Source organism: Dasypus novemcinctus, chromosome 21, assembly GCF_030445035.2.
Source record: "Dasypus novemcinctus isolate mDasNov1 chromosome 21, mDasNov1.1.hap2, whole genome shotgun sequence".
Classification (NCBI taxonomy): domain Eukaryota; kingdom Metazoa; phylum Chordata; class Mammalia; order Cingulata; family Dasypodidae; genus Dasypus; species Dasypus novemcinctus.
This window is the reverse complement of record NC_080693.1, coordinates 4,287,799-4,311,805: the sequence shown is the minus strand read 5'-3', so window position 1 is coordinate 4,311,805 and position 24,007 is coordinate 4,287,799. Positions and strand designations below refer to the sequence as shown.

The 24,007-nt window shown below is 41.4% G+C and overlaps 1 long non-coding RNA gene and 1 pseudogene across 1 annotated transcript in view; both read right to left on the bottom strand.

Annotated features, from left to right (window-relative positions):
* Window positions 1–24,007, bottom strand: part of LOC131274922 (uncharacterized) — a 51,864-nt gene that overhangs the window by 17,823 nt on the left and 10,034 nt on the right. The window lies entirely within an intron of this gene.
* Window positions 1,970–23,686, bottom strand: LOC131274887 (COP9 signalosome complex subunit 8 pseudogene; annotated as a pseudogene).

Below are 24,007 nucleotides of genomic sequence, written 5' to 3'. Positions count from 1 at the left end.
ATTTGTCAATGTGGGACGAGTGGGGGTTGTGGGGAATGGGGTATATGGGAACCTACTTTTTAATGTAACATTTTGTGTGATCTATGTATCTTCAAAAAAACTTTAAAAAAAGAAACAATACATATTGAGCACATACAGAATAAATGAAGTAGAGAATGTTTAAACTTAAGCTAAATGAGGAAGTTCAAATATTCTGAAGGCTGTCATACGAAAAAGTGAGAGTTTGGCTGCTCAGTATTTCTTCAAAAGGCAGAACTTAAACTAAGGAATAAATAGTAGCAAACAACAGGAGGCAGGATAGTTGTGCAAGCATATCACTGATCTAAGAGTTTCTTTTCCAATATCACGCACCTTGCACTTACTTTTCCCTTCTGCTGAAGAGTGGTGTAACTTAACACTTCTAGACATCTTAAATAATTTTCTTGGGAAGCGGACTTGGCCCAGTGGATACGGCATCCATCTCCACATGGGAGGTCCATGGTTTGAACCGAGGGCCTCCTTGGCCCCTGTGGAGCTGGCCCATGCGGAGTGCTGATGCCCGCAAGGAGTGCCGTGCCATGCAGAGTTGTCCCCCACATAGGCGAGCCCCACTCGCAAGGAGTGTGTCCCGTTAGTAGAGCCGCCAAGTGCAAAAGAAAGTTCAGCCAGCCCAGGAGTGGTGGCGCAGACACGGAGAGCTGACGCAGCAAGATGACACAACAACAACAAATAAGAAATGCAGATTCCTGTGCCGCTGACAACAACAAAAGGGGAGATGAAGAAGAACACACAGCAAATGGACACAGAAAACAGAGAACAGACACCTGGGGTGGGGGGCGGGGAAGGGGAAAGAAAGAAATAAAATGAATCTTAAAATTTTTTTCTTTTGCATCCAAGTCATCCACTGCCAACAGAGAATGCATTCACAGTAGCAGAAATGAATCTAAAGCTAACAAACTGTGGTCGCTTGAGACTGCAGGTACCCCAGAAAATCATGTTCTTAAAGCTGTCCATTTCTGTGGGTGTGAACTTAGAGAGGGTGGGCCCTTCTGATTAGGTTACTTCAGTTAAGGTGTGACCCAGCTGGTTCCTAATCCTCTTAATGAAGTCCTTTATAAATGGGGTGAATACACTGAGAGAAATAAAAAGAAAGACCAAGAAGGTAAGAGAGAAAGCCAGAAGCAAGAGGCTGAAGCAATGAAAACCAGAGAAACAGGAAAGCCCAGCAGATACTACCATTGCCTTGCTATGTGACAAAGGAAGCAAAGATCATTGGCAGCTGGTCTTTAGGGACATTCTCTCAGCTGACAGCACCTTGATTTGGACATTTTTCTCAGTCTCAAATCTCTAAGCTCGTAAGATAATAAATTTTCATTGTAAGATCCAGTCCATTTCTGGTATGTTGCATTGTGGTAGCTTAGCAGACTAAAACACTGTTTCCTCAGCTATGTTTTAGTATTCCACATCAATAATTCTCAGGAGGTGGGAAGGCATAGAGAGCATATTCTCCAAAGAGGATGAGTCAAATACCCAGCAATTGTGCATTTCCTTCTGTGGGAGGATGTCCTCAATTTCTAAATGAATCTGCTATCAATCAATGGTATAGATGGGATTGACATGTGTGTTTTGGGGAAAGAGCAAGGAAAACACAGCTGACCACCAATGCTCTACATTAAACAGGAGAGCTATATTTTAAGTCAACAGGAAATACAAACTAACCACATAACACCAATGTGGCCTATCGAAATGAGTAAAAAATACAAAGTGAGAATTGTTTAAAAAAATTCAGCATATGTTCTAAGGAATATATATATATATATAATATATATACATATATATTATACTCATGTTATATACGTACTTTAACACATATTTAGGAAGGAAGGCTGAAGTGCATAACACACCCAGTAAATTGAAAAGCAAAGTTTACATTTTTATATTTGTTGGTATTAAGGACTCTGAAGGTGGCTCTTGAAGTCAGAATGCCCCATCAGTTTTCAAGGAAAGCCATGGTGTTGGTCACTCTGACGACCTGCTGTGCACTGGAGATTGGTGGGACTGGGGCAGCTCTGGTAAGAGAATAAACCTATTAAAGGAAAGATTCAAGGTCCCTGCCACTGGCTTTTTGAGTATAACTCTTTTGTGGTGGAATCGGCTTGCAATTAGTGTTACAATATCCCTTTCATAGCCTCTTCACCATGAAGGCTGACAAAAGCTGCAAAGTCACTGGCATTTACAGAAGGACAGGCAACGTAATTGGCAATGACACAAGTGTCCTCATTGCATCTCTTCATATCTCCATGATTAGCTGAACCATCTCAACACAGGTAGGTATTGATGGTCATAGGATCCCAGGAAAATACCTCCACCAGATTCTCTGTCTTATTGACCAAACTACCACAAGTTCAGAATGGGCAGATTTTATAGCAGGTGGCATTCCTTTCCAAAGAGAGTTTGCATTATGCATGTCATTATGGAGCAGATATAAAGCTACAAGCTGACCACGTAAGGGTGTAGCAATTCCTCCAGGAGCCTTGAGTCCCTGGTGCTTGTCCTGATGCACTGCATAATCAAGGGAGTGAAGTTCATCTCATCCACAGAGCTTGGACTTATGCACACACTAGACACGAGAGGGTGGGAAGTCCTGGGGATAGCCTAGAATTCTGCTTATCACAGGTTCCCATAGAATTCTTGTCCATATGGCATGGACACTTCCTTCTCAAGGAAGGTATTGGGGACTGAATCATGTGCCCCACAAATGGCAACTTCAGGCCCAAACCCCTGGTCCCATGGGTGTGGGCCCATTTGTAATTAAGATATTTGAAGATGGTATGAGTAAAGGTATGCCCAAATGGAATACAAAGTGAATGTGGGTGGGCCTTATTCCAAAATAGCTGAAGTCCTTACAAGTAAAGGAAAATGGACACAGAAGAAGTGGCCATGGTCAACAGCCAGAAGCTGCAAGTCAGTTAAACTCAGAAAACAAAAGGGAAGATGATGTGCTTTACATTGTCATGTGACAGATAAGCCAATGGCCCAGGGTCCCTGGCAGCCAGCCTCAGAAGGCAAAGGTCTTAATGGGAGAGCATCACCGTGCTAACATCTCAATTTTTGACTTCGAGCCTGAGATCCATGATCCAGTAAGTTTCCATTGTTGAAGCCATTCCATGAATGATGTCTTTTTAGGAGCTGGGAAACTAAAATTGCAGTATTTTTCAAATATGTGACCACAACTTGGATCTCCTCCCAAAACTAGTTCAACACTATTCAAATATCTTCTCTTCCTTCGGTTATTATACCACTGAAAAGTCTTCCAAATTATACTTACTATAATTATACTTAAAGTATACTTAGTATAATTTTACTTAGACCACACTCTTACATAATGTATTACATTTCACAACAATGCAACGTGTTTGTGATACATGACCTAAGGGAGTCCTGTGTCATGTTATGCATATTTGTTTTTTAAGTCCACACATTTACTATACACTTATTGTTTATGTATGCTCATGTACAATGATAAGCATAAAAAAATTGTTTTAAAAATGGAAAAATAAAGAGAGTTCCACACTCCCATCCTCTTCTTTGGAAGCTCTATAGAGAATCAGGGTCAATCACGGCTCACCGGTGAGAGAAATATATATACAGGAAGAGATTCCTTTTAAGGAATTGATTCATTTGATTGAAGGAGGGTGCAGAGCCTGGAAATTCCAGTATGAGGGTAGTTGAAATCTTCTGTCTGTATTCCTTATGCTGGAACTAGAGGAGGCAGTGGAAGGTGTAGTCTTGTGGAAGTACTCCTTATGATACCTGGAATACCCACTTCTCCCTTCTGAGACCTCTCACTGTTTGCATTAGTCCCAATCATATTGTTCGTCCTAACTTTCTTTGCTTAGAGTCAAAACATTTTTAGGCACTAATCCCATCTATCAAGTAACTTGGCAGAAACAACTAGGGCAGCTTGTGACAAACAACTGAACACATAAAACTAATCATAACTATCTATCCATTGCCAATTGGACACCCACTGGCATCTCAGATAAACTATACTTTATCTCCAAATAAAGACAATAACAAAAGCACATTTCCATCTGACATGATACAACTATCCTGTGTACTACTGAAACTTCACTAATGTTTCCTCAAAATAGGATACAAGCACTTGGGTGACCAATATTCACTCTTACCCTTGCTATCCTCCAACATAAATACTATGATGCAAAGTTAATACAACTAATCTTATACGGGGATAGGAGAGGGATGTAAAGAAAGACGTTTGCTTTATACACAAACATATTCATATGCAAAAATGCTTCTAACAAAATAAATATTAATAGCAATTATAGTCCTTGTTGCGGCAAATGGTCACATGATCATAACTGGTAATTACAAACACCTACTTCTATTACACACTCATAATTCATTTCCCTTCAACAAACGAAGTAGCTGGCTCTGGTTCTTTCCCTAATGCAGTAACCCATACCTTTTTAATGAATGGCATGGGCTATTAGTAGTCCTGTGCAAATTGATTGTTAGAGTTCTCCTTTGACTTTAATCACAGGGAATGGAAATACAAGGAGATACCCTAAGGAATATTCTGTATTCTGGAATTCTCTTCCATACTTCCATTTTGAAGTAGCAGTCTAGTTTCCCCTAGGTCATCGGGATCAATAACCTCAGCTAGGACATTCAATCCTGTCTTTACTTGTTGATTCAGAGGCGTGAGGAAACCAAAGTGGTCTACAGCAATTTTGACTTCCAGTTCAATGAAATCATTTTTGACTTTCCTGGAGGAAAAATCATAAGTTTTGGTGATAAGAAGCAAAACACTTGGTAGAGGATCACTAGTGAGTTATCTCCATTGCCATCCCTTGATTTCTGGACTCACAAATCATGGCTTTGGGAGAAGCAGAACCATATATTAGATTGCAATTGAGTGTACATACAGCTTCCTGGAGGACATTTATCTAGACCTGCAAGGTATGGCCACCCAGCTAACCGCATAATTGAATCTTCCAAAGGTCAGTCCACTGATGTGTCCATTCAGCTGCTCCAGTATGAAAATGAAAGATGAGGGAATTCCATTAGCATATGCCCAGTACTGCATTTCATTAACCATGAAGCGGGTTCCATAATCAGGAGCAAAGCTGTGTGGAATATCAAGATGAAGGATAAGATGATCTGTAAGTCTGCAGATGGTAGTTTTGTCGGGTTGATGTTTTCAGGGAAGAAAAATTCATATTCAGAACAAATGGAGAACTGTGTCTATTTGAATAGGCATTGGTCTGATTGATACATTCGATAAAGCGGCCAGATCCTTAAAAGTGTAATCTGCAAAGGCATGCCTTAGATTCAAAGGAAGAAAGAGGTGAAAAGTAAAAGGATGAAAAAGGATTATCATGTGACAGCAATCATAAAAGAGGTGAAGTGTCTATTGCTTTCCAATAGACTAAGTGTGAAAGTTTAAATATTGTGAAGGCTAGGAAAGGTTATGTTCTTGATACCATCCATTCCCATGAGTGTGGGGTCATTTGATTGGGCTACATCAGTGCAGGGTGACCCAGGTTGGATCTCTACCCATTTGTTGGGTTTTATTTAAGCTGAGAACTGAAAGAAGAGATAACTCAGAAAGAGAGCCACCACTTTGACCATGCCATCTGAGAGAGAAGAGTTCAGGAATGGCAGTGATTAGCTGCCATCTTGCCTTGCCACGTGGCAAGACTCCAGGATCTGCCAGCAGATGACATTGGTTGAGAAAACATCTCTGCTGGTGCCTTGATTTAGACATTTCAAGTCCCTTTGTAAAAACTAACCCATTCCTGGTAACTTTGGCATTGGCAGATTTAGCAAACTAAGACAGTTTGCTTTAAAGCAATAAATGTTATAAAGACAAAGAAAATTTTTCATAATGATTACAATGTTATTACATCTTAAAGACATGACAATTGTAAAATATGTTCATGCCTAACAACAGACCCTTCAAATGCCTGAAGAAATAACCTGAGAGATTTGAAAAGAGATCATTGAACAGTCATAGTCTAAGATTTCCATACCCACACCCAATAATTGGTAGAACTACTAGACATTAATTCAGCAAGGTATAGAAGATTTGTACAACATATCCCAACAACTCTACCTAACTGACATGAACAAAACATTCCATCCATTGACAGCAGTATACACACTCCTTTCAAGTACACAGGAAATGTTCTCCAGAATAAAAACTCTGCTGTTCAAATGGAAAAAACAACAAAGCAAAATCCTAAAGTCTGTATAACTTTAAAATTATGAAAAGTATTTTCTCCAATTGCAATGGAATGAATTAGAATCAACAATTGAAAGGAGTCCGGAAAACCTCCCGATATGTGGAAGTTAATTAATGACCATTGGAATAACCCATGGGTCAATGAAGACATTATAGGGGAATTGCTAAATACCTTAATCTGATCTAAAAAATAACACACCATATCACAACCTATGGGATGCATCAAAGAGCAAAGCTTACAGACTTTGGGGAAGATGGTATCAGAGTACACAAGCAGGGCTCAACTCTCACACAAGCAATGGAGAAGGGCAAGGAGATGTCTGAGGGACTCGTGTTGGGGGTTAACTAACCCAGACAGTACTGCCCAACACCCAGGAGGGCAAGGGACAGAGAGACGAAGAGCCCAAAATGTCAACTGTGAGGTACTAAACACCCCCGGCAGGAGGAAAGGGCTCCCAGCGCCCATTCTCAAGACATGAAACCTGATAAAACCCATGGCTAAGTGCAGCTGACTGAGAGAGGAACAACCATCTCCCTTCCTGGGAAGAGGGAGGGTGTGGCAGAGGACAGAGTGGTTTCTCTTCTGTGAATTTGACCAGCAGAGCCAGACTGGAAGCAAGGCTAACCTGCCAGTTGTGGCACTTCCTTGGAAGTGTTTGCCAGCCAGTGTCATCTGCTAGCCAGTTGGGAAACAGCAATGTGAAAAACTGCTTTTAGGTCACTTTTTTTCCCCAAAACCCTGGGGAAAAAATCTCTCTAATCCATTAGTGAATCCCTTGCCTGGTTTTGGTTACATAAGATTGGCAATTGAAAAGCCTGAGAATGAGGTGAACCAAAACTCAAAGAGCTATTGTGATTGAACAAGCAATCATTCAAAGATGATCTAATACCAATCTTCCTCAAGATGTTCCAAGAAATCAAACAGAAGAGAACACAAAGAAACACACTCTATGAAGCCAATGTCACTTTAATATCAAAACCAGATAAAGATGCTACAAAGAGTAGAATTACAGACCAATACTTATAATGAATATATATTTAGCAACATTCCAAAAACACTTCCAAACAGAATCCAAAGTCACATTAAAAATTATACACACACACACAAAATTATACACAGGCAGCCTACTCAAAGGGAGAAAATATTGAAAACTATTGAAAATCCCATATCCAACATGGGATTGGTATCCGTGTCATATAAAGAGATCATACAATTCAACTATGTAAAGACAAGGAAACCGATTTTTAAAAGGGCCCAACTATGGAGACACCCAGGTCCTGCAGTCATGACAGATGACTCTGGGGTTCAGTGCCTTGTCAGTGGGCCCTACTCTGGAGCTTGTGCTCCTGAGTGTGATGGAGTTGAACTCAGATGTGACTTCTCTATGCATGTTTCTTATGTCACTTTTCCAGAACCTGAGGTTGGTGCTGGGGTTGGTGTGTGCTCAGAAGACTTGAATCTCGGGACTGTCCATGTGCCAGCTGGGACCTGAGCTTTAGCAGAGTTTCAACACCTACTCTCCAGTTTGTTGGACTTAAACCGGTCTGCTGACAGAGAGGTGAGGATTGTCAACCACCACACCATGGGAACGAGAGAGTCTACAATGGCAAGTGGGAGAATCCCATCTTTCAGCCATGTGAGATCGAAACCCTTCTCAGTTGTGAGGTGGAGTGGGCATCACCATCCCAGGATCTTCAGGATGGAGGAATAAATTATGGATTACAGTGGACTTACTAGGATTCTAGTATACAATTGTTGTGACCCTAGGAATGGAAGAAACTGTATCACTGAAGTGGAGACAGTGGCTACGGGAGTTGCTGAGGGAAGGGAGAGGGAAGAAGAGGAGTGATGTAGGGGTATTTTTTGAACTCGAAGTTGTCCTGAATGATATTGCAAGGGCAGATGCAGGACATTAAATATCCTGCCATAATCCACTCAGTGGACTGGGAGACAGTGTAATCTACAATGTAAACTATAATTCATGCTGTGTAGAAATGCTCCAAAATGTATTCATCAAATGAAATGAATGTACCACACTGATGAAAGAGGTTTTTGATGTGGGAGGAATGCGAGGGGGTGTGGTGAGTGGGGTAAATGGGAACCTCTTATATTTATTAATGTAACATTTTGTGTAATCTATGTTTCTTTAAAGAAGATAATAATGAAAGCAAACAAACAATAAACATTGTACAATGCATGAGACTATAAATCACCATGAATCCTATGGTGGAAGGTGGACTGTGGGTAACAGAACACATAGAAGAACATTCCCTCATGATCTATGACAAGTATATAATACCAGTACAGGCTGGAATTTACCAGATAGGTTGGAGAAAAATAAACCAAATGTAAGATATTGGCTATAGTTACTAGCAATGTTTTGATGATGCTCTTTCATAGTTCGTAATAATTGTTTCACAAAAATGCAAGGCGTTGGTAATGTATGGGAGCCCTCTATGATGATATGCATAATTTTTGTACTTCACAAGTTACACTATACATTTTGTTTATGGATTTTCATATATGAATGATGAACTTCAATACAAAAAAGTAAAAAAGAAAAACAACAACAACAACTAAAACTCTACACCACAATCAAGTGGGTTTTATCCCAGGGATAAAAAGGTGTTCGAACACAAGAACATCAATTCGTGTTATACACCACTTTGAGAATTTGAAGAAGAAAAATCATACGATCCTCTTGATTGCTGTAAAACAAACATTGGACATAGAACAGAACCCTTTCTTGATTAAAAAAATCTTCAAAAGATAGGAACAGAAGGAAGCTTTCTCAATATGGTACAGTTCCAACATGAGAAACTCAAAGCCAGCACTGTACTGAGCAGGGAAATACTGAGACCTTCCCTGCTGAGATCAGGAGCAAGACAAGAATGCCCCTTGTCACCACTGTTATTCAATATTGTGCTAGAACATCTAGCTAATCTGGAAGGGTAAGAGGGCATGAATAGATCAAAAATACATATTTAAAAAGAACATGAGGATTATGTGAACATGGCCAATGAGCTAGGCAGATAAATCTTAGCTCTTACTAGAACAACTGAGAGGGAGTCAAGGTTACCTTGCTGACCTGCACTGGGGCACAGCAGACCAGGACAGTGTTTCACAAAATAATCTCTCAGACCACAGTGAAATGAAGCTGGAAATCCGTAAGGACCAGAGAACCAGATTAGGCACAAAGATACGGAAGTTAAACAATGCACTCTTAGACAAACAGTGGATGACGGAGGGAATGTCAAAAGAAATCAGGAACTCCCTTGGAATGAATGAAAATGACAACCCTACATATCAAAACCTATGGGATGCAGCAATAGCTGTGCTGAGGGGGAAATTCAGAGCCATAAATGCATATTTCAACAAAGAAGAAAGAGCTAAAATTAAAGACGGACCTGAACACCAGAAGGAATTAGGAAAAGAACAACAAACTAGCCTGAAAGGAATTATAAAGAAGGAAATAACAAAGATTAGAGCAGCTCTAAATAAAATCAAAATTTAAAAAGCAGTAGAAAAAAAACAAAACAAAACAAAGCAAAATCTGGTCCCTCAAGAAGACCAAGCCCTTAAATAGACTAGGAGAAATAAAAGGGAAGATGCAAATATGCAAAACAAGAAATAAGGAAGGGGATATCATCACTGACCCCACAGACATAGAGTACTATAAAAGGAAAATTTGAAACATTATATGCCAACAAGATGGATAATTTGAGGAAATGGACAAATTCTTAGAAACACACAAGCAGCCGACATTGATTAATAAAGAAATTGATCAACTCAACAGAGAAATCACAAGGAATTGTAAAGCATCACTCATCAAAAACTTACCAACTAAGAAGAGCCCAGGAATAGATGGCTTCATAGGTAGATTCTACCAAACATGCTGGAAATAACACTAATCCTACTTCCAAGAAAAATCGAAGTGAAAGAAATATAGCTGAACTTATTCAGTGATGACAACAACCCTCGAATACCAGAAACAAACAAGGATGCCACAAGAAAGGAAAACTACACACCAATCTCTCTAATGAACCTACATGCTAAAATCCTTAACAAAATACATGCTCATCACATTCAACAACATATTAAAAGAATTAGACCTCATAACCAGGTGAGCTTCATCCCTGGTATGCAAGGATGGTTCAACATAAAATCAACCAATGTTTTACACCAGATAAACTGATCAAAAGGGAAAAATAACATCATCATCTCTATAGATGCATAAAAATATTTGACAAGATACAGCACCCTTCCCTGATAAAAACACTATAAAAGATAGAAATAGAAAGAAAGTGTCTCAACATGATAAAGGGTATATATGAAAAACCCACAACAAACCTTACATAAAATGGTGAAATTCTAAAAGTTTTTCCTGTAAGATCAGGAACAAGACTAGGATGCCCTCAATCACTCTTCCTATTTAAGACTGTTTCACAAGTATCTGCTCAAGCACTTGGGCAAGAAAAACCTATAAAATGCATGCAAATTCGAAAGGAAGAAGTAAAAATTTCACTATTTGCAGATGACATGATCCTGTAGAGAGAAGGCCCTGAGAAATTTACAACAAAGCCTCTAGAGCTTATAAATGAGTTCAGCAATGCCACAGGTTATAAGATCAATGTGCAAAAATCAACAACATTTCTGCACACCAAAACGAGCAATCTGAGGAGAAAATCAAGAAAAAAATACCATTTAAAATAGCAACTAAAAGAATCATCTAGGAATTAATTTAACTAAAGATGTAAATGACGTTTATGCAGAAAACTACACAACACTGTTAAGGAAATCAAAGAATGCTTAAATTAACAGAAGAATATTCCCTGTTCATGGATAGGAAGAATAAACATCATTAAGATGTCTATCTTACCCACACTGATCTCCAGAATTACCACAATCCCAATAAACATGACCACAGCATTTTTTTTTTTTTTTGCTGAATTGGAAAAACTACAAAAATTTACTTCAAAGTGCAAGAGGCCCTGAATAACCAACGACGCATGGGAAAGTGAACTGAAATACGAAGGTTCATACTACCTGGCTTTAAAACATACCACAAATCTACAGTGGCCAAAACTGCATGGTATTAGCACAAAACACACTGATCAATGTAATCGTATTGAGAGTTCTAATATACATCCTTCCATATACACTCATCTGATATTCAACAAGGTCACCAAGCCCACTCAACTGGGAGAGAATGGCCTCTTCCACACATGGTACTTGGAGACCTGGGTTTCCATATTCAAAATGAGACTGAACACCATCTCACATATTATACAAAAATCAAGACAAGATCGATCAAAGATCCAAATATAAGAGCCATCACCATAAACACCTTGAAAGATAATGTAGGGAAGCCTCTAAAGGATCCTGTATTAGGAAATGGTTTTATGAACTTGACAGCCAAAGCACAAGCAAGGAAGAAAAAAATAGATAAATGGGACCTCTTCAACATTAAAAATTTTGCACCTCAAAGGAGTTTGTCAAGAAAGTGAAAAGGCAACCTACGTACTGGGAGAATAAAATTCAGAAGCCATATATCTGATAGGAGCCTAATATCCAGCATAGATCAAGAAACCCTTCACTTTGAAAATGAAAAGGCAAAAAACCCATTTCACAAATGGGCAAGGGATTTGGATAGATACTACTCCAAAAAACAAATACAAATGACTGAAAAGCACATGAAAAGATGCTCAACATCACTAGTTATTAGGGAAATGAAAATCAAACTACAACAAGATGTCATCTTACACCCATTAGACTTGCAACCATACACAAAAAAACAGAAGACTACAAGTATTGGGGAGGATGTGGGAACCCCCATCCACTACTGGTGGGAATGTAGAATGGTGCAGTCATTTGGATGATAGTTCAACAGTTTCTCAAAAAGCTAACTAGAGGTCTGCCACATGATACAGCAAATCCACTGCTGAATACACACCCAGAGGAACTGAAAGCAAGGACACATCAGATACATACACACCAATGTTCATTGTGGCATTATTTACTATTGCCAAAAGTTGAAATCAACCCAAATACCCATCAAGAGATAAATGGATAAAAACAATGTGGTATATACATACATTGGAATATTGCTCAGCTGGAAGAAAGAATATAGCACCAATACAACGGATAATACAACATGGATGAATCTTGAGGATCTTACGTTGAGTGAAGCAAGTCAGGCTTTGAAGGACAAATATTTCATGACCTGACTGATATAAATTAAACAATTTGAGCTGACTCACAGAGCAAGCGTCTGGAAGATAGGTGTACAGGAAATAGAAATGGATAAGAAGATTGTCAGCCAAAACCTATATGGGTGAAACCTATGATGAGGTGGAAATGTGTAGCTGTGCAGTGAAATGACATGGCATGCGTGTTGTGATACTATCGGATTTGGTGCCAATCTGACAGGGAGTAGGATGGGGAGGGAGAGGTATACAGTCCTTGAAACTGGGGCATGGCTGAAGAAGGGAGCAGGTAAACACTGGGGACCGGTAGGGACGTGATTAAGAGTGCAATGTTGGGAATGCTCTTCTCTCAATTTTACAAGGAAGAGTTACTAATTTAGTGTGTTGGATGGAAGGGCATTTGGGGCAAGGCATACCTGGGACAGGCTTTTCAGGAGTGTTCAAGAGGTCATTTTGCCATAGTGTGTTCTATCAATGGGTAAGGATCCACAGGATGTTGTTGAATTCTCATTGCGGGGAGGCCTGCTATGTTTTCAAACAGATGGGTGGGAGTCCCTTGAGAGTATGGGTGGTGCCTTATGGGGAAGGACAGACCAGTGTGTCAAACCCTCAGTGTTATTGCAAGTAACCGAATCTTGCCCTTCAAGAAGAAAAGCCTGGTGTTCCCCATGGACCTCAAGGGGATGGGGAGGGAAGAATAGAAGAAACGGGGGGCATTTTGGGAGCAATGGAAGTGTTCTATATGATATTGCAATGATGGACACAGGCCATGTTTAATTTCATCAAATATTTATAAAATGTATAGTCCAAAATGTAAACCATAATGTAAACCATGGACCACCCTTAGTAGCTATATTTCAATATAGGTACATCAGGTGTAAAAAATGTACCATCCACATATAAAAACGTTATTAATAAGGGAAGGGGAGAGGGCGAAAGATGATGGTTATATTGGAGTCCCCTGTTGTAGCAGTTTGATATAATTGATGGATTCCCAAAAGAAATATTGGATTATGCTTGCAATCTGATCTGCACATGGGCACGACTGAATTACCATTAGGGCATTGAGTCCCTACTGCTTGGTGGGTGGGGACTCACAGATAAAAGGCATGGTGAAGAACAGAGCTCGGGATTTCTGATGTTAGAGTTTGATGCTGAAGACCTGGGAAATCAGCACCCAGAGGAAAGGGAAGCCAGCACCAGGAGGGAACCTTGAACCCAGAGAAAAGCAAGCCCCAGGAACATAGGAAACCCGGAAGCCAAAACCCTCGCAGACATTGTGAGACATCTTGCTCCAATAGACTTCAGTGAGGGAAGTAGCTTATGCTTTATGGTCTGGTATCTGTAAGCTCCTACCCCAAATAAATACCCGTTATAATTCCCAGCAGATTTCCGGTATTTTGCATCAGCACCCCTTTTGCTGACTAATACACCTGTATTCGCTAAGTGACTTTACTGTGACCTAAAACTTTTTTGAGAACAAAATAAAAAAAGAAAGACACTGGAGAAATGGAAGACAATACGATCACTGTACATGCAGGACGACATATACTACAGTGATGAAAGGAGAAACATCCAAAGTTTTTAAAAAATATTTTTCAGTATATTTTTCATATCCCAATTTTAAAATTTTAATTTTAGTTTCTCTAAATTATTATGTATTTTATTTCTTACATTTAAACCTATCATTATTTCATTTTCCTGTTAATTATACTTGGTGATATCCTTGGCTTCATTTTTAAGGAAGTTTTGGGTCACAGAAGGGTTTAACTATGGTAGGGGAGGAGCATTGGTGTGGGGTGTCAGTGTGGGGGATATATGGAAGGAAGCTCACCTGGGCATGCATATAAGGCATAAAATGTATTTATGTGTTCATGGGGCATTTTTACAGTGAGGTGAGATTCACACAATAAGGAAAGAATATCAAATTCCATTGTGGGGAGCTCTGCCACTTTCTGTAATGGAACAGCAAGAATCCCCCAAGTACAGAGGCAATGACTAGTGAAGGAGGATGGTCCATTGATGGGCCCTTGATATTGATGACTATGCTTGTGAGCCTTCACTCTTGAAATTGAAACCTAGCGTACTATTGTAGGGTGCCTAAGAGTTAGCTGGTGGGAACCACCCTGTACTCAAAGGTGGCCTCTCTCTAAGCCAAACTCAGCGTATAAATGCAATAACCTCCCCCCAGCATGATTTATGACTCCCAGGGATGAGTAAACTCATGGAAATAAACTCTGGTGTATGGGTTACTAAGAAATGGAATGAGGGTTGAGAATGGGAGCTGATGATTGATGTATGTAGCGATATAATTTGGTTAACTGTAATACAGTGGAAATGAATAGCATTGAGAGTAACACGTGTAACACATTATAGGAATGCTCAGAGGGAACATTATTGCTTAAATGCTCAAATCAGAAAATAAGCACCTCAAATCAGTAAGTTAAACTTCATCTTAAGATAGTAGAAAAAAGCAAACTAAGTCCAAAGCAAAGAGAAGAAAGGGAATAATAAACATCAGAAAGGAAACCAATGAAAGACCAGAAAACCAATAAAAAGCAATATTATGTTGAAAAGGTCAATAAAATAGTCAAATCTTGAGCTCAACTGGAGTAAAAGTAGGTTAAATTCCCAAAACCAGGAGTAAGGATGGGAACATCACTACTAAGACTATGGAAGCAAAAAGCTTATCAGCAAAAATTGTCCCAGTGGGTCACTAGGGGTAAGAGCAAGTGGTGCCACTCCCATTTCCACCCCTTGACTCCTGCACCCATTGATTCTGGTTGTGGCAGAAACAGCACCATAAAGTGGATGCTGATTTAAAGCATACACAGCCTCCTGGAGAACGTTGCCCCAGCCATGCAAGGTATTGCCACCTAGTTAGCACTGTTAATGAGTCTTTGACAGGCCATTCCACCATTCTATCAATCCAGCTGCTTCGGCTGATGGGGACCATGGTAAGACCAGGGAATTCCATAGGCATGTGCCCATTCCCGCACATCATTTGCTGGGAAATTAGTTCCTTGAGCAGAAGCAATGCTGTGTGGAATGCCAGGGCGGTAGATAAGACATTTGGTAAGTCCACGGATGGTAGTTTTGGAAGAGCCATTGCATGTAGGAAATGCAAACTCATATACAGAGTATGTATCTATTCCAGTTAAAACAAATCACTGCCCCTTGCATGGTGGAAGTAGTCCAATATAGTCAACCTGCCACCAGGTGTCAGGCTGGTCACCTCAAAAGAATGTTGCCATATTGGGGGCTGAGTGTGGGTCTCTGCTGCTGGCAGATTGGGCACTGAGCAGTGGATGTAGCCAAGTCAGCCTTGGTAAGAGGAAGTGCATGTTGCTGAACCCATGCATAACCTCCATCCCTACCTCCACGGCCACTTTTTCCATGAGCCCATTGGGCAATGACAGGAGTGGCTGGGGAAAGAGGCTGCGAATTAGTCACAGAGTGGGTCATCTTTTCCACTTAATTATTAAAATCTTCCTCTGCTAAAGATACCCTCTGGTGAGCATTCACATGGGACAAAAAGTTTTCATGTTTTTTGCCCACTGAAAAAGGTCAATTCGCATAACTCTTCCCCAGACCTCCTTCTCACCAATTTTCCCATCATGTTTCTTCCAAGTCCCTGACCATCCAACCAAGCCATTGGCAAGAGTTCATGAATCAGTGTATAAATGCACCTCTGGCCCGTTCTCCTTCCAAGCAAAATGTACAACCAGGCGCACTGCTCAAAGTTCTGCCCACTGGGAGGATTTGCCTCACCACTGCCCTTCAGCGATGTCCCAGAAAGGGGCTGCAATGCTGCATCTGTCCACTTTTCGGTGGTACCTGCATATCATGCAGAACCATCTGTAAACCAGGCCTGAGTTTTCTCTTCCTCAGTCAAATGAATGTAAGGGACTCCCCAAGAGGCCAAAGCTGTGGGCTGGGAAGGAGAAAGTAACATGGCAGTGGTGGTGATCATGGGCATTTGGGCTACTTCACCATAGACCTTTCTCATGCCTTCACGACCCGCTCAAGCCCTTCTCATATATACCACTTCCACTTTATTAGGGAGTGCTATTATGCCCTCCCGACTTTATGGTTTGGTGGGTCAGACAATACCCAGCTCATGATAGGCAACTCAGGTCTCATGGCACCTTGATGGCCCATAGTTAAGCATTCAGTCTCTACTAAAGCCCAGCAGGAGGCCAAAAGCTGTTTCTCAAAAGGGGAGGAGTTATCTGCAGAGGATGGCAGGGTTTTGCTCCAAAATCCTAAGGTCAGTGTTGTGATTCACTTATAGGGGTCTGCCAAAGACACCGGACAAAGCGATGATGAAGGACAACTGTCATCTGAAACAGCGTGTCTACAACTACAAGCAAAACAGCCCTTTCCATCTGCCCCATAAGATCTAAACCGCCTCTGAATCTGAGACAGAGTAGGCATCAAAACCCCCCAAAATGTACGGTTTAGGAAAGAACCAACTTAAGGTGGTCAGCAACCATGGACAAAGTAAACATTAATGTTGTGACAATGGAAGAACATGTAACACTGATGCAAAGATAGTGCTTAGCAGAGGTTCTGAGGGGAGGGGCTGGGGATACTAGGTAGGAAATAGGGCATTTTTAAGGCACTGGAATTAAGTGTAAACTGCAGTGTAAACTGTTGGCCTTGGTTAGTAGTAATGCTTTAATGTTTTATTCATCAATTGTAACAAATGTACCACACAATTGTATGATGCTACTCAGAGGGAAACTTGTGGGAGTGCGAGGGGTCAGTTATATGCAGATCCCTTATACGCTTGATGAAATTTTTAAAAATATTATCCTTACAGAACACTCATCCAAAACAAAATGTTCATGAAAACACAAACAGATGAAAATAGCATGTGGTAACAGTTTCCACTTATTATCAATAGACCTTCCACAACCTAAAAGAAATACATCCAACAGAAATTAGAGCAAACATTACAGGTACCAGCGGCATGCTAGCACCATACCCCTAACATTAGGAAAAAGACAAAGAAGAGCAGTCATTACCATTTCTATTCAACAGTGCAATGCAGGTCTTTACAAGTGCAATTAAAAAGTTAAAAAAAGAAATGTGTTTTAAAGCTTGGAAATCATGTGCACAATCATCATATAGCCAAAGAAACCCTCCGGAATCTACCAGTGAATTATGAGAATCAATGAGGGGGTAAGTCTGTCTGTTAAAACATCAATCAACCAAAATCCTTTGCATGCATAAAAGGTAATTTAGTATGAGGCTATTTCAGTGTATGGAATATTTCTCTGATTTAGCCTCTGGGTTTTGGCATATTTTGACCAAAACGTACTCAAATTCATTAAATGTTCTTCGTATCGTGAATCAAAATTCAAAACACAATAATAAATATTTTTCTGTTTTCTAAAGTCTTCTACTATTTAGTACCCTAAATGTCCAGAGTCTCCCATTATACAAGATCAGGCAGAACAATTCTAATGCCCTAAAACTGTCCTGTGTTCCTTCTATTTGTTCTTTCTTCCCCCACCCGCAGCACCTATGGTACCCACTGTTTCACTTTCTGAAGAGTATGACTCATAATTACTTGCAATAATATCGAGTACTTGACATAATTGTCTCTTTTCTTTTTATTAGACACTGCCTATGTTCTCGAGAGACTCTTGCCACTCTATTTGAGAACATAGCATGACTCCCCCGGACTGGGATTTAATATTTTCTTGCTTATTGTGTGGGTCTCCACCCACTGAGATAACACATAATGACAAGATGAGCACTTACATATTCCAGAGAAACCTGCCCCAGGTACAACCTCTCCTGTATGCCACTCCCATCCAATACCTACACCAGTAATCTTCCCCTGCCATATTTGCTAAAACAATATTCCCAACACTGTAGTTTTAACCACACATCTGCAAATCCCCAGAGCTCATCTGTTCCTGCCCGCGACCCTCCTCCCAGCCCATGGATAGTCCAACGCCCCCACTCTACCCAACTCACAGACCAGCACTGCTCATCTCAATATCATCACTGCACCACTGTCATCCTCATCCACTGCACAACTATGCCCTTCCACCTTATCATACTTACTGCACATATGGGCATAGGCTCACAAACCCTATTCCCTTTGTGTCCCCTGGAGACACTCGCTCCATGAGACTGCTCAAACTGCTTAATTCAAAACAGTGAGGTCATGCAATATTTGCCCTTCAGTGCCTGGCCCACTTCACTTAACATGAGGTCTTCAAGATTCATCCAGGTTATCCTGTGTGCTAATACTGTGTTGCTTCTTATACCTCAGGAATGGTCCATGGTATGTATATACCACTCTTTGCTTATCCATCCTTCTATTCATGCGCACTTGGGTTGATTCTATCTTTTGGCAATAGCGAATAATGCTGCTATGAGCATTGGTGTGCACAGATCCATTCGTGCCCCTGCTTTCAATTCTTCCTGTTCTATACCCAGAAGTGGGATTGCTGGAGCAAATGGCAGTTCTATAGTTAGCTAGCTGAGGAAGTGCCAAACTGTCCTCCACAAGGGCTCCACCATTCCCACTCACACCATCAGTTAATGAGAGATCCCTTTCCTCCACATGCACTCTAAATTATAGTAAAGCAGTTTTCAGAAAAACATATTTCACTTCTATTTATATAGTGGGGAATTATACATTGATAATACTTATTTTTAAAATGAGTCAATTGTGTTAATACATATGAACAAATCATTCAATCAATCCAAAACATACAATCAGTGGTATTTGATACAATCACAAAGTTGTACAGTCATTACTTCGATCATTCTTAGAGCATTTCCATTATTTCAATGGTAATAATATTAAACAAAAAAGACACCCCGTGGCAGCAACTACATAGCAACCATCTACCCACAATCTGCAGACACACAAATCGCAGTCCCAAAACAACCAGACACATGCAAGACTTTCCCTTGCCTAATGGATATACATGGTAAGAATCACAAAAATGCACGGAAGCCTGAAGAATCTCTGACACTAATTATATATTTGCCAGACTTCCAATGTACACTCGGAGTCCCTTGTACAAAAAAATATGAGTTTATGTGGGTATGAGTCTCCAAAACAGAGTCAGGAGATCAACAGAGGGGTCACTCTTATGCATGCCTCAGCAGGGTCCCAGAGACAGCCAGGGCAGATACAACCCCAGGTATTGGTTCTTCTGAGGCCTCCAGAGACCTAGAGGTTCTATGGTCATGGCAGATGGAGTTCAGTGCCATGTCTGTTGGCCCTACCTTGGAGTTGGTGTTCCTGAGTGGGATGGAGTTGAACTCAGATATGATCTTTTTTCGGAAGCCAATCCTGTTACTTTTACCTGACCTGTGGTTGGCACTGGGGCTTAGTGTATACTCAGGGGACCTGAATCTCTGGACTGTCCATGTGATAGCCAGGCCCTGAGCCTCAATAGACCTGCAGCTCCTACCCTCTATTTTAATGAACTTACTCCAGCCAGCAAACAGGGATGTGAAGAAGGTCAACCACCACACCAGGGAGCCAAGAGGGCCTACAACTGCAAGCAGGAGAATTGCATCCATCAACCATGTGGAACTAAGCCCCCTCTCGATATAGAGGTGGAGTGGACATAACCATCCCAGGGTCCACAGGATGGAGGAATAGAGTATGCATTAGAGTGGACTTACTGATATTCTATTCTGGAACTCTTGTGATTAGTAATGGAGGAAAATGTAGCATTAATGTGGAGGAAGTGGCCATGGTAGCTGCTGAGGGTAGGGAGAGGGAAGAAGAGATATGATGTGGGGGCAGTTTCCCTGGGTGGTACTGCATGGACAGTTGCTGGACACTGTAGGTCCTGCCATGGCCCACTGGGTGGACTGTGGGAGAGTGTAAACTACTATGTAAACCACTGTCCATGTGGTGCAGCAGTGCTCCAAAAAGTATTCACCAAGTGCAGTGAATGTGCCATGACGATGAAAGAGGTTGTTGATGTGGGAGGAGGGGGGTGAGGGGGTGGGGACTATATGGGAACCCCATATATTTTGAATGTAACTTTAAAAATATATTTATATAAACCCCAGAATTCCCAGTAAAAATTAATCTTTAGTACAAAACCACAATCTCTAAACATCCATGGACAGACAAGCGCTTAGTAGTAAACATATCCTCGTATCCCATAAAAAATACACCAAAACTCACAAAACCCCCAAATCAATCCCATAGACTCTGACAACATCCAAATGTATTCAAGACAAACTCGGATATTACCAAGTACTTAAGGAACAGTCAGTCTCCCAAACCCTGTGAGCACACACCTAGGTACGATGCCGCAGAACCTGAAGACGAAGAGCAACTTTTCCACATGCTCCTAAATCTCACACATGACACCCCATCTTTCACCCAAATGGACACAATAACCTCACACCCCAAATACAACCTCACACAAGCCTCCATCTTGAGAAACTATGAACAGAATGTGCCCATAGGCCCTGATATGTTCAATTTCACAAACCCAGCACCCCCACAAAATCCAGTCACTCCTCTCCAAATTTGGTCCACACCAAAAACAAATGCCCTGAACTCCCACCCAGGCAGTGTGAGCACATATTAATGCCTATGCTCTGAATAGACACAGACCCAATTCACACCTCACAAAGAGACACAAATATGATATATCCCTTTACCCTCCAAATAAACAGAACCACCCTAAAACACACATATGCAAAAGTTTCCAAAGTGGTCCACAGTGTTGCTAGGCAGAATATTTGCTGTTCCTTTCTGCAGTGACTTTGATGAGAAAATACTACAACCTCCTCCCTGATGAACCCAGAGGTGGCCATTGGACTTGCTTTGTTCTGTGAATACCCACAAATTACTAATGGCCAGTCCTCCAATGCATGCATTAGAAGGGTAAACATAGCCTTGTGAATTAACACACACTCCAGAGTTCACCTGAGTTGCCTACATTTTCCAAACCTGTAGAATCTACCTACAAACTCCCTGAATTTTCACATAAATTGTCCACAGCCCTAGGACACCCAGCCCACAAGGCTTCATGTATATATAGAAACCTCCACTACCACCCCACACATGTATTTACCATCTAAGAATCTCCCATCTCCATAAACACACCAACATCTCACACAACCTGGAGAACACACACACACTCAGAATGCATGGAGGTGTGGGCTAGTGTAATTGAGAACCTCTTATATTTTTAAATGCAATATTATTCATAATATATGTATCCTCAAGAAAATACAATAAAAAAATAAATCATATAAAAAAATGGCTCCGGGCCTAAGAAAGGATGAGTTTTGTGAAGAATGTCAAGGGCCACAGATCTCTCTGCATCTGCACGGAAGGCCTCCAGTCTCTAGTAGATGGGAATGTAGGTGGGAGACAGCCTAGATGGCAGCACCTGCAGAGATTGTCCGGACAGGGAGCCACTTTCTCCAGGTCTCGCCCTTTCCCAGGAGGCTCATAATCCATTCCTGATGGAAGCATGTGAGAAACGTCTGCATAACTCAGTTCAACTGAGGAAATGGCAGACTTTCTAGAGCCACAGTCCACCAGCCAGCTGAGAGAGTTTTGGGGTCTATGTCACAATTCGACTACTCCCTCTGCCCATACGCATTTACCTATCTTTTTATAGAGGTTCTTTACTAACCATCTTGTTCAATAACCTCTGAATTCCTGATTACATTTTAGAGATTCAAACAGATATAACCCATTTCTTCATTCAACAATTATTTATGGAGCATCAATGTCATGGTAAAGATGCCTCATGCAGGTCTTACATAATAGTGCAGGAAACCAGATATACACAAATATCTAGTCTGGACTCACATGCAGACTGAGTTTCTGAAATGTACACTCAGCAATGAGATTTAGTGCTATAATCCTAGTGGACTCTGCAGATAGAAACTGGGGAATGAAAATAAGGTTGAGTGTTAACAAAAAGCCCTTGATTGAAAACGTAAGAGAAGAACTGAATGCTCAAGGAGAGAGTCAATTTCCTCCCATAAAAATATTTACCCTACACTGGAATCCTCTTCCTGGGATATCTGCACCTGGGCACTGAGGTTCAAGATATTTTCCAGGTATACCACTTATCCATTGCCACAATAGTGCAGATAAACAAACTACTGCAAAGCTCAATTGATTACAGCCATAGGTGTAGATTTCCCTCAGGTGTCTGAGGGTGGGAGTCTTCTGGAAGTTCTCTTCTGATCTAGGGTCCGTCACATGTCAGGTTTGACTAAAGAAAAGCAGTCTGGTCCACATCTCACCCTCAGGAGGAGAGCATGAGCCCATGTACCTGTCACTGACTGATGTGCAAGGGCAAGTCCTAGAACCAGATCCCAGAGACAGAGCGGGAGGCACTGCAGTGTGATAAGGGGAAGGGCAAGGAGGCCTGGAGGGAAGCACTCTGTCATTCTGCCTTCTGCCACAGGTAGCTGTGACTTCTAACTCACCAAGGTGTACACTTGGGGAAGAGACTGTTACTGCATCTTACTGCACTCTTACCCTGAAAGGCAGCTAAAAACACATTCTCAGGTCATCTAATCCTTATTCAGCAAATGATTCTTTGTGGCGCCCTTTGTGCAAACACTGTGAAGGCTGCTGTGCAGATTTCAGAGCTGAATGGGTCAGGTCCCAGTGCTAGAGGATCGAAATCACATAGAGGGTTTTGTAATTAATTTTGTTTGGAATCAGAGTGGAGTGCATTAGGGGACTGGGCAGTTGTGTTCTACCTAGTAAAAGTAAGAAGGAACATTTTTAAGAGAACTCACAATGTGCCAATCAAAGCTCCTAAAAATCTAATCTACTAACTATAATATCTACAGCTCTACAGAGCTAGCAGTGTTATCCTCATTTCACAAAAAGTGAGACCTGGCTCAGGGGGGAAAGACTATTGAAACAGTCACAAAGAGCATGGAATCCACATGTGGGAACCAAACTGGATCCAGGCTTTCTGGAAGCAGAGGCTCTGCTCTAGCCTTGACCCCAGGCTCCCTCTTGATTGTGTTCCCTGAAGCTGGGGAAGGACAGAATGCAGAGAAGTCACCCACCACAGGAAGGACACCTCACGTACCTCCCTGGGATGGAGCTACCTCCAACAATGCTGGCTCTCAAAGGTCAGGACCTCTCCATCAAGGCCTTTTCCAGGTGACCCCTCTCAACAGGGGCAGCAGTTTCCACACCCGGAGGATTCTCTGATCTCCTGCTGCTGCTTCCCCTGCTGCCATGGCTACTTCATGCTAGGGCTGCCTCCAGCCACATCTGTCCCAATGTTTGAGCAGGTTTCTGAACTTTATGGTTTCTAGACACCCAATGATGGGACACTAGGCTTGCTTTAATACCCACTTCTCATCTGGGGCCATCATATTAAGACGTATTTGCTGATGGAAGGACGCGTAAGCAGGGAACTTGGCCTGCAGCCAGAACCTAGACTGGTAAGCTCCTGGCTGATGATACCACAGGGCTTCCTGCTTGAGGAAGCAGCAGCCAGAGGGTGAGTCTGGGAAAAGGGGAGGTGTGCATGTCTTTAGGCTTAGGGTTGGGGGTCA